Genomic DNA, 12,781 nt, shown 5'->3' with positions numbered 1-12,781 from the left:
GAACCCAAGACCTCGACCCGAGCCGAACCTCAGCCGAACCCAGCCCAACCAACCGGTCTGCAGTTGTTTTGTGATTAAGAAGGGAAGTAAATATATTTAAGTAGTAGTTGATGACAGAAGTTTTAGGTATTAAAAGGAGAACTTAGGTTTTAGCCGAAACCTAATTTTCCTTCTCCTCTTTCTCTTCACGCGCGACGACGTTCCTGTGCTCGGGCGGAAACAACACCGAGCCTAGGGCATCGACTTCGACGGCCGGCCGAGCACCTTTTTCGTGAGATCTTCACACGGTGGTGGTCACCTCGTCGAGGAGAGCACACGGGTGTCAAGGGCTTGCCGAAACAGCCACACCTCCGAAGCCCTAGAGGTCGTGTCCGTCGGTTGTTAGTCCAAGAACAGCGAGGTGAGTTGCTACTCACCTGCAGTAGGAGTGGTTTTCGGATTTTGTTTCTCCTTGTTTTTGAATTGTGTAGTAAAGGTTGTTGTTTGGATCTTGCTGCCGTGTACTTCAAAGAGGGGAACTAATGGTATGAATTAGGCATGTTTGTTCTTTTTGATATAAGGCAACTGATCTGGAACAGGGGAAGAGGTGTGGTTTCGGGTTGCTTGTAGTGGTTGCTGCCATGACCATTAAATCCGAATTTGCTAGGTTGATTATGGGATCATCTTATTGTTGAGTAATTCGGATTTGGGTTTGTGCCATGCAATGGGTGTGGATAACTTTAATTTGGGAGTTCTGTTGGATTTTTAATGGCTTGGTTTCCTTGCTTCAGTTTTGTACAGCATTAGGATGAATAGAAAGGTAAGAGTAGTAAGTGTTTCTTGTTGTCTTGCTTCCGGATTTCCTTCCTGAACAACATTAGGATAGCTTGGAATTAAAAGAGTAGTTTAAGGAATTATTTTGCATTGAATTATGTTTTGGTTCCTTATATGCTCTAATGTTCATGCATCAACTTTTGATAGCAGCAGCATTCTTTAGTAGATAACAATATTAAAGCCTTAATCAGAGTTAAAAGAGGTTGATGAGATGGTGATACTGTGCTCAGAATGCTCATGTTTCTTTTGCAAGTTTTATCAGTTTTGGGTTGGTTTTTATAAGCAATGAACATAAGATAGCTTGATTAAATTTTGAGCATGTAGTTAGTTTTCTTTATTGCTGTTAGATTTAAGTTTGAACAACCCTTATAGTTAGCATTTCAGATAGAGATTTCCTGATTTAGATTTCCTGATTTAGATTTCCTTGTTATGTTGCCATGAACCTCAATCTTAGATTTCTGTTAAGCATTAGTGCAGATTTATGTTTATTGTAGCATGCTAAAAGAAGTTTGATTTGCTTTCCTTTGCTTGAGTCTGTCGATATATGATTAAAGAATTCTGTTGCTCTATAAAAACTTTAGAATCTGCCTGTAGGTGGAAAAAAAAAAGAAAAAAGAGTTCTAATAAATTCTTTAGAGGGTTATAAGAAGTAATAAGTAAGAAAAGACCAAGGTCTTGATTTGATCCCAAATTCCAGAAGTTGGAGATCAAAGGCACGCCTGGTGCTTGAAGAAATGCCAAGGCATTTTATATTAGAAGAACTAAAAGAATAACAAGTATAAGGAAGCTATAGTTAAAAAGAAAATAAATATTTTACTTTTAAATGGCATGTACCGGACACAAGGTCCATTGGGTGGGCTCCTAGATCGCCCCTAGGCACAAGATCTCCTAGAAGTACCTTAGTAGTTTCAGGATTAGCTACCTCGACTCTTATTAAGGATGCGCACAAATTGGTACAATGCCGGGCCCAAGAGAAGTTTATTATTATTTTGAAATATAAAAGTATTAAAGTATAAGTATTAAAGAAGTGAAACAAGCTTCACATATGTTTAGAATCAGTAAGTTTAGTTCTTCTTATTTCCGGCATGCAGTATTAGTTTGTATGTTTCCTTTATTGGTTTATGAGCATGATTAGCTATACATGTTTAGTATTTCAGTTAGTATGATTCCTTTGTTGGTTTATGAGCATGATTAGCTATACATGTTTAGTATTTCAGTTAGTATGATTCCTTTGCTATTTATGAGCATGAGTAGCTTTATATGTTAGCATTCAGTTTTAACATGTTTTTATTTATATACATGCATATCGAGTTTTTGTGAGTTAGATAGCGCTCACTAAGATTTATGCTTATAGTTTGCATTTCCTCCTACTGCAGATAAAGGAAAAGCTAAAGTATGAAAGGAAGGCGACAAGGTGGTGGTGATGAAGGTGTGTGATGGCTGGACTATGGGGAGATCAAGAGTTTGCTAAGGAATTGTCAAGACCTTTCTGTTTAGAGTTCTTTTTGGTTTTCCTTAAACGCTATTATGAAGTTGGGATTGTAATTGAGTTTATTCCGTACTTGTAGGCTGATATGTCCTATTGTTGGAGTTATTGTGTTGTTTACCATTGCTAGAATAGTTTCCTTTGAGTTATTGTGTTTTTATTACTGCGTGGTTGTGTAATTATATGTTCCAGCCGCCTGTGGCTAAGTATACACTGTTTGTATTGTTGATTTGGTCACCGGTACAGGGGAGACTCTGTCGAAATTTTTCGGTAGGGTTTCCATGTGGTTTTTAATTATACCTGTTAAGTAGAGTAGTAGTTAGGTAACACCCACCTTTAGAGTAGTAGTAGTAGTAAGAAGGGTGGTCGTTACAGTTGGTATCAGAGTAGTTCCCATTCTCCAGCATCACACACACATCAGCATCATCCTTGCCGTCTTCAAATAAGAAAGTATTTAAATTCTTTCTTCTATTGCTTTCCTTTTTATTAACTGCAGTATATAGTATTTGCTTATATGCGCTCTAGTAAGATAGAAGTTTTTGTTTCCCTTTTCTTTATTCATATACATAAATATGTCTAGAAAGGATAGAGAAGATATCAAGCCTTTTTCTTTGCATAATTAGATGGCAAGAAGAGGACGTTCCCGTACCGTTCATACCGAGGACCGAGTTCAGGAGAACGAAGAGCCCATAACCCCTGGGCCTATTCTCTCTGAAGTTGTTGCTCAACTTCAGAGACAAGTAGCGAGCAGCAGCAAGTGATTGCCAATCTAATGGCCAATCATCAACTCCTCCCACTCCCCCAACCATTAATGTGGAGACTCCAGTGGTGACTGAAGTCCTATCAGTTGCCCTGGAAGTCGCCACAACACCTAGAAGACAAGAAGCATACCACATCCAGTGGCTGAAACTGAAACAAGAAAGCTGAGCCCTGGGGTGCCCAGGCTTGGTCCAAGACACTTGAGAGCACAATGGAGCTTCTTGACCGACCAGAAGTCGAGAAGGGTAAGTGTGCCTCTTTCTTCCTATCTGGAGATGCTTCTATGTGGTGGGAGCGAGTTAAAAGTAAGAGAGCAGTCAACCAGATGAGCTGGGTTGACTTCGAGACAGAGTTTTTACGAAGAAGTCTTCCGTCAACGGATCACCAATAAACAGTATGAGGAGCTTATGGAATTCAGACAAGGTGACCTACCAGTAGAAGAAGCGGTTAAAAGATTTAACAGGCTAGCTCACCTTTGCCTATAGTTAGTAAATACAGTGAAAGAACGAGTCAGACTGATGCTCCTAACGCTGAGACCAGAAATAACACCTAATGTGAGTAGTGAAACTCACCGACCATAGATTGGTGAAGAGCTGGTCAGCAGGGCATTAGTGAGCACTATCTGAACAGCAACAAGGCACAACAAACGCAACACAAGCCAGTCAAGATAGAAGACAAGACAGTGGGGAAACAGAGAACCCAGTCAAGTAATCAGAACGGGAAGGACAAAGATAACAAGAAAGACTCAAGCAGGAAGATGTTCAGGTAGTCTGTGAGTATCCAAAGATATTTCCAGAAGGGCTACCTGGACTATCTCCCAACAGAGAAGTGGAGTTTGAGATTGAATTGGTTCCTGGTGCCGGTCCAATTTCAAAAGCTCCGTATCGCATGTCTCCAGCAGAGTTGAAAGAGTTACAAGCACAACTATAGGAGTTACTTGACAAAGGCTTCATCCGCCCTAGTCACTCACCTTGGGGAGCTCCTGTGTTGTTTGTCAAGAAGAAGGACGGATCTATGCTGATGTGCATAGATTACAGAGCTCAGAATCAAGTGAAGATCAAGAACAAGTACCCCCTTCCCAGGATCGATGACTTATTTGATCAGTTAAGAGGAGCAATAATGTTCTCAAAGATAGACCTGCACTCTGGGTACCATCAACTGAAAGTGAAAGAAAGGGATATACCCAGAATGGCGTTAAGGACCAGATATGGACACTACGAGTTTGTAGTCATGCCTTTTGGTGTGACTAATGCACCAGCGGTCTTCATGGACTTGATGAACAAGGTGTTCAGAGAATACCTTGACAAATTTGTCATTGTGTTCATCGACGACATTCTAGTCTATTCCAGGACCCCAGAGGAGCATGACACGCACTTGAGAATAGTACTGCAGACCCTACAGCAAAAACATCTTTATGCTTCAAAGTCTAGCTTTTTGTATAAACATCTTTTAGTATCCACTCTAACAAGATGTCAGGCAGGTACTGCATACCCTTAAATGTGTCTCTCGGAGTTTTCCCTCAATAGATGCAACTCTGACTTTTCTCTTGTTAGAGTGTATACTAAAAGTCTATCTTTTTGTATAAATATTTAAGAATCAATGAAGGAGGAGGGTTGCGTTAGGTTGTCAGCCAGCGTCAAACTATGACAAATATTCAATGAATGAATCCATTAAACTATTGTGCTAATGCTAGGTTGTTCCCCGGAAGGAACGCGTTGCAGGGTCCGACTGTAACGTCTCGGCAAGGACCGCTACATCTCCAGAACTCGGGTGTAGTGATAAATATGCAAGAGTTCACGTTACAGGGTCCGACTGTAACGTCTCAGCAAGGACGGCTACATCTCCATGAGAACTTGGGTGTAGTGTTAAATAGGTAAAAGTTCTCACACCATAGGTTAGATAAGAACAAATATGATAGGAAAACTAATAATCTAAGATTTGGAACATGGAATATAGGAACTCTCACTGGTAAATCAATGGAGGTAGTAGATATGATGATTAGGAGAAAAATTAGTATTTTGTGTGTACAAGAGACAAAATGGATAGGCGAGAAGGCAAAGATGATAGAGAACTCGGGTTTTAAGTTATGGTACACTGGAAAGAGTAAAGCAAGAAATGGAGTGAGTATCATTGTAGATAGTTTGTTAAAGGATGAAGTTGTAGGAGTAGTTAGAAAAGGGGATAGAATTAAAGCCCTTAAGATAATAGTGGCGAAAGAAACTATGAACATAATTAGCGTATATGCACCACAAGTAGGATTAGATGAAGTTACCAAATCAAGGTTTTGGGAGGACTTAGATGAAATATTACAAAATATTCCACCAAATGAAATGATTTTAATAGGAGGTGATCTAAATGGGCATGTCGGAGTGAAAAATGAGGAATAAGAGAGAGTACATGGGAGTTATGGGTTTGGAACGAGGAATGAGGAAGGGAAATATTACGCTCCGAAAGTGTACGGAAATGTCGCAAGTAATATAAAAGATTATCGTATCCACAGGGACTGGAATAAGCACTAGAAATGTCTCAATGCGAATTAGCTAAACAACTATCCAATCGTTTCAAATGCAAAGTGAAGGTAAACAAATCTAATATTAAAGATCAACAAACAAGAGTTTAGTGTTTTGGGTTATGATAAAGGGAGATTCTAGGAGTTTCGGTTTCTTTGTAAGGTTTCTTGAATGTAAATGGTTCACCAATTCTTATCCCTCAATTGCCAAACACTTGTAGAAAGTTGCCGATTCTCTCTTGCAATAGATAACCGGCTAAGGACTGAGAAATGTATCTAAATATGATCAATTAGACGTGAACCTACGTTGTCCTTACACAGAAGCGCACCTATTACTATGCCTTCCTAGGATATCAACATAGAAGCCCACAACTTATTAATCTATCAAGATACAAGAAACTAATCACAAAATCCATCCTACTCCCTTGAATATTCCTATTTCCTCTTCAAGATTATCTCTCAAACGTCCTTACACGGGCTTGCACCTGTCACGTGGATCCCTCGGATGATCGAGTGAGAGTTTATCTTTACAAAGTCCACAAGAAACCCAAACAATCAATCAAGAATGAGAATTAAGCACAAATCACCATTAATCATTCAAGATCTAATTGATACAAGCAAGACAATGTCATTGAAACAAGAAAATGACAAATCCATATGAGATTACATCAATCCATCATACAAATACTCCCTTAATCCTAGAATACAAGATCTACTCCATGAATCGAGGAAGAATACCCGAAGAAATAAAGATTACAAGCATTTCTTAAATCCCCAATCCAAGAAACCAAGAAAAGGGGAAGGAGAAAACTTATCTACGAAGAAGCCTCGTCTTCGGATCCAATCCTCGCTCCGGAGTCGAAATCGTCAAGAACTCCCTTAGAATCGCCCAGAAATCCTCCCAAGAATGGGAGGAAACCACCAAATCTTGCCTTCTCCCAAAGGGGGAGAGATCCCCTTTCAATTCATGAAGGAAGGTTTAAATAGAGGAGGAAATCGGGCGCCACACGGGCCCACGACACGGCCGTGTGAGATTCACATGGCCATGTCCAGTTCCTTCTCTGCCAAAGCTGCACGACCGTGTGGTTCACACGGCCAAGACCCTTCTGCTCTCTGGAAATGCTATACGGCCGTGTGGTGCACACGGCCATGTCCTGCTTGGTCTCTGGAAACTTCACACGGCCGTGTGATGCACACGACCACCACCTGCTTGGCCTCTGGAAACCTCACACAGTCGTGTAGATCCACACGGCCATGTAAGGCATCTGCTTTGATTTCTTCAAATCAAGACACGGCCGTGTGAGATTCACACGGCCATGTCCTCTTCCCTTCCTGTTAAGACTACACGGCCATGTGTGGTACACGGCCTGATGCTCTCTCCCTTCAATTACTTCCAAGCTTGCCCGAGGATGCATAATCTTCACCAATTTCGACTCCTGTGTACAGAAAATGCACAAAAAGCAGATCTTCGAACCAAAAGAGTAAATATGCTAAAAGGAAAGCTGGAAGTATAAAAATGCATAGATCAAGCATGCTCAAAGTATGTAAATGTGCGTAAAAACATGCATAAAAGAGTATATAATCTACGCACATCACACCCCCAGACTTAAACCTTTGCTTGTCCTCAAGCAAAATGCTGCAGTCTAAATTCATATGTTCTACAACACATTCATAAAACCTAGTGCACTTTCCTAATTCTATCAAAAAGTTTCATTAACAAGCATGATCATGGAAACAAGTAAAGTATGGTTCAAGCATAAGAATCTTGTGCACAGTGTAAAAGTAACTCAACACCCTTCAAGTTTCAATCCATGTCCTAGTTAAGTCGTCATCAAATTTGAATTCCTAATGTTTCCAGTGAAAGACAAGTAACCAGTGATAGGCACTTACTCACCATTCACTTGGTTCATATTTTTCAACTAACCTAAGGTCTCAAAGGTGTGCTCAATCTCAAGGGAAGCTAAGCAGTCATTTCCCCAGTAACCTAACTCGGTCTCAAAGGGGTGACTTGCTAGATTCCACTCATGACAATTGTTTTTTATATCCTTTTTTTTTTTTAATAAGTGTTTGCATTGTGCAAAACTTATTCACAAATGTACTTTTAGCACACATGTTGGGATATTTTGATTTTTCCAAATGAGCTTTAATGATTTGAGCCTCATCCAGTAACCAAAATGAAAGTTGAGAAATCACCATGGAAACCAAGTACTAAGCAAACAAGATGAATCATGACTATTTCAATGACATCAACTATTCAAGCATCAAGCACAAGTGTAGTGAAGATAAAATCCTTAAGGTTGAACCAAAACTAAAACTCATCACCATAAGATTCTTAGCTTATTAATGCTTCCCAAGATAGAAAAAAGAACTACACAAAGTTTACTACTAGCATCATTCGAACATCATGAATCAAGACAATAATCGTGCTAACATTTCACTTGAATCTAAGAAAGCATATAAGTGAAGATTTGATGTTCTCAAAAAATTTTTTTTGCCATGATTATTTCAAAAACAAGCAAAATAAAGCAACAAGCAATGAAAATAAGAACCAACATGAAAAACTAACAAAAACTAAAAACTAAAAACCAAAAACATGAAAAACTAACAAAAACTAAAAACTGAAAACCAAACTAAACAGTACATGACACCATACATGACACCCCCCCAGACTTAAACTTTTCATCGTCCCGATGAAATCAATATGGTGGAGGAGGTGGAGGTGGACGAGGAAAAGGGGGTCTACGATGTGGTTGGCCAATAGGAAAACTAGGAAAACCTGGAATCTCACCCAAGGATCTATGATACTCATATAAAGCATCTACTTGTTGGCTAGTAAGTGTCATGCTCTGCATAAAATCTCTCATCCTAGCCTGATCAGTATCATAATCCTGCACAAACTCAGCCACTTGACCTTGAAAATTCCTCGTAAACTGAAAATAATTTTGTACCTCCTAAACTGATCATCAGATAAAGAGAAGCGACCCTCCAACATTTTTCGTTGGGCATCTTGCTTCTCATGAAGTGATTCTAGAGACGTACGAAAATCTGAAAAATCAAACCTAGAAGATCTCGTGCCATATGCAAAAGAATGCCTAGCAGGCTCCATAAAACAAGAAGGCTGTGGGTGTCCAAATGACGAGGGCTCATGATGTGGCTCAGTGTCTCCAGGTATAGAAGGGTTATCCTCAAAATCTAACTCAGAAATTACCCAATTAGCCGGGTTACGAATAGTAGTTCGTTCAGGAAAAGGAAGGGGTAAAGGAGAACCACTCCTCCTTGGAAACGCGAAACCATTCTCATCCCGAACGATCATTTTCATAGCAAGACATGCATCAATGTTAATCATGTCATTACCATGAATTATTTCCAACCCATCAACGTCAAGATTTAAATTATAAGCTATTCGGGTAATCAAACCACCAAAAACAATTGATCCCAATGATGCCTTAGCAGATCTTAATAAGGTTTGAACAAAATGAAAACCAGAATCAAATTCAACCTTATAAAGCATAGCCCATAAAGCATAAAGCTCTATCTTTTTAACTACCCCATCACTCTCTCCCCTACCAAAAATAGTTTTACTCATGACTCTATGTAGATACCTAAAGATGGGGTTTTGCATATTGGAGGCCTTAGCTCTTGAAGGCTCATAAGGTTGATCTAACCCAGTTATTGCATTCCAAAAATGATTCCAATTAAACCTTGGATCAAACCTACTAGGGCTCCCGGTGGTTAATCCAAAACAAGAATTAAAGTCACTAAATGTCCATAGAAATTCTTGATTCATTAGTCTAAATGAGATTTTTCCAAAATAATCATCTTCATTAGTAAAATGGACATCCAATGAACTTAAAAATTCCAAAACAAGACGAGGATATGTAGGCAAATGTGTGTACATAATATCACTCCAATCCAAAAACCCAATCATCAAATCTACATCTTCCCTAATTCCAAGCATATCAAGAACAGTTGGGTCCATATATCTAGTACACACTATCTTTCTATTGACAAGAATTGCAAATCTAGTTACTTGATCATATTTCTAAACACAATATTGAATTCATTGTCATTACCTTCGTTGCGTGAAGTCCTTTTGCCTTTTCCCTTCACTGGTTGTTTTCCTTTGTCCCTTGATGGCTCTGTAACGCCCGCCCTCCCTGCTAACCCTAAGGGACGGGGCTACGATACTCTATATACAAATAACAGCGGAAGACTTAAAATAATTTTTCTTAGTTTCATAAAAACTTTTCTTTTGTTTTTTTTCTTTTTATCAAAACCGAACTACACTATCATGGCCTCAATAACATGATATCAAAATTAGTAGAAACATAACATCAAGTCACACATAAGGTACTACAATTCATGATACCAAAGCATAGTTCTTAAAGCAGGTTCTTATTTGGTTGCCTAGCCATTGCCACACACATCTCCTTGCCCCTCCTGCTGCTCCTCTAGCTCATCCAGCTTTTTCCTTTATCTGTGGTACAAGGACAGTAAGCTGTGAGCACTCATGGCTCAGTAAGTTCCTTTCCTACTCACTAAAACCGAAAATCATAATATAATCAAAGAATGTCTCAACATGGCATCATTTCAACTAGTCATGACATAATGTAACATACACTTTTAAGCATATCATGCAACATGAAGAAATCATAACTAGTCATGGCATATCATAGCGTAAAGCATAGCATGAAGCATAACATAATCGTATCTAATCATGGCATATCATCATAAGGAGTCATGGCATATCATACACATGAACATATCATGGAACATAACATAATCATATCCAACCATGGCATATAATCATCATAAGGAGTCATGGCATATCATACACATGAACGTATCATGGAACATAACATAATCATATCTAACCATGGCATATAAATCATCATAAGGTATATGCATATGATTTTGAAAAACATGTATCTGGAAAACATGTGTATGTCTCATGATCTTTAAAACCATTTCTTCTTACATATATACTTGAACATAATCTCAACTTAAAGGGGATCCCGGCTATGTACCACTTACGTATTGCGCGCAACCTATGTAGGTCCAAGGTAGCAAGTCTTGAACCCTACAAGGCAAACATACTAGGCCCGAGTCTTACTCCATCGACCTAGGGGCACTTAGGAGCCCATCCCTAACGAGGCCCGAGTCTTATTCCATCGACCCCAGGGTGCTTATGGAGCCCACCCTTGGTACAAGCCACATAAAGTAAAGTACATGTCATACTTATACATATCATACATCATAAAAGCATGCATCACTTAGGCACACATCATATCATAAAAGTATGCATCACTTAGGCATACATCACGTCATAAAAGTATGCATCACTTAGGCATACATCATATCATAAAGGTATGCATCACTTAGGCATACATCATGTCATAAAGGTATGCATCACTTAGGCATACCATAAAAGTATGCATCACTTAGGCATACATCATATCATAACAATATGCATCACTTAGGCATAGATCATAAAAACATGAATATCTCAAGCACCAAGCATATCATCAAGCATGCATGATTTAACCACATAGCATATCATGCAAGCATGCATATTTTTAAGCACTAAACATAGCATCAAAGCATGCATAATTTAACCACATAGCATATCATGAAAGCATGCATATTTTAAGCACTAAACATAGCATCAAAGCATGCATAATTTAACCACATAGCATATCATGAAAGCATGCATATTTTAATCACTAAACATAGCATCAAAGCATGCATAATTTAACCACATATCATAACATAAGCATGCATATTTTCAGCTCATATCATATCATCAAAGCATGTAAAATTTACCCACATATCATAACATAAAACATGCATCTTTTGAACTCATAACATATTGTAGAAATTCTCATTTTTGTATAGCTCACAAGCATACATGTCTAAGCATAAAAGTGTATCATGTGCTCATCCAATCATGAGAAATAATGTAACATGATTAACTTGGGTACTAAGCTTCCTAATCCCTTAGGTTCTTATCTTGGCCGAAACCCTCTTAGGTGCCAATCTAGGTTTTAAACAACATCCAAGCATGTAGAACCTAGTTCATCCACATATCATTCTCATAGGAAGTGTTATAAACAAGATTTACTTGGACTCCAAGTTCTCCAAGTCCTTAAACCTCATTTGGCTGAACCTTAACAAGTGTGAAACAAGGTTCTAAATGACATAAAGCATGGAAACCTTAACCATATTTATAGCATTTATTTCAAGGAATATGGTAAGCACAATTGAGTTAGTTCCTAAATTCTTTAAGCCCTTAAAATTATGTCATGGCCGAAATTTACAAGTACTCATTTAGGTTTTCAAGCAAGCATACAAGCATGTGAACTTACTCTAACATCATGTATAAATTCATAAGTGGCCTCATACAAGTGGTCATGGCCGAAACTTCCCTTAGCATCAATTTAGGTCACTAACAACATATAGCATGTAAATTTTAGCTTTCTACATTTCATATTTCATGGAGAGTGACATGAGCATATTCAATGTAAGTTCTAGGGTTTCTAAAGTATGTATTCCCTTCTTGTTCGAGACTTAAAGGTGTCCATTTGAATCATAGTTAAATATATAAGCATGTGAACACAAACAACATGTTATCCCAATTTCATAATAAGCATCTTGAACACATGAGGTCTAAATTTTAAGGTTTCTAGGTCTTTAAACCCTACATGGCCGAACCTCATCAAGTATGGAATTTTTTCAAATGGCATAAAAGCATAGAAAGTCATAACACATTTCATAACATGTATAAAAGTCAAGCACTATAAGCATACATTCAAGTTGTGTCTTAGGTTTCCTAGGTTTTTCCTTTCTTTATCTCATAGCATATGTTTGGCCGAAACCTTCCAAGTTTTTAAACTAGGTTTTAGGTGGCCTAAAGTATGGAAAACCTAACCAAGTTTTATGGCAAAAATATCAAAGAAACTATACATACAAGTTTGGTTCACAAACAAGCTAGGACCCTTGTGGTCTTAATTAACATATATCATGCAACCAATTTTCCTATACTCTAATTAAGCATGGGAGCATCAAACAACTTTCATATCTTATTGTCATGGATGTTTTGAGCATGTTAAAAATCTGTTTAAGCTATTCTAAAGCATCCACCTTACCATGGCCGAAACATTAAAAGTGATGTTCATGAGTTTCTATCAACATACAAACATGCAACTCTTTAAGAA

Source organism: Zingiber officinale, chromosome 8A (genome assembly GCF_018446385.1).
Source record: "Zingiber officinale cultivar Zhangliang chromosome 8A, Zo_v1.1, whole genome shotgun sequence".
In the NCBI taxonomy this organism is placed as follows: Eukaryota; Viridiplantae; Streptophyta; class Magnoliopsida; order Zingiberales; family Zingiberaceae; genus Zingiber; species Zingiber officinale.
Note: the sequence above shows the minus strand (reverse complement) of the source record.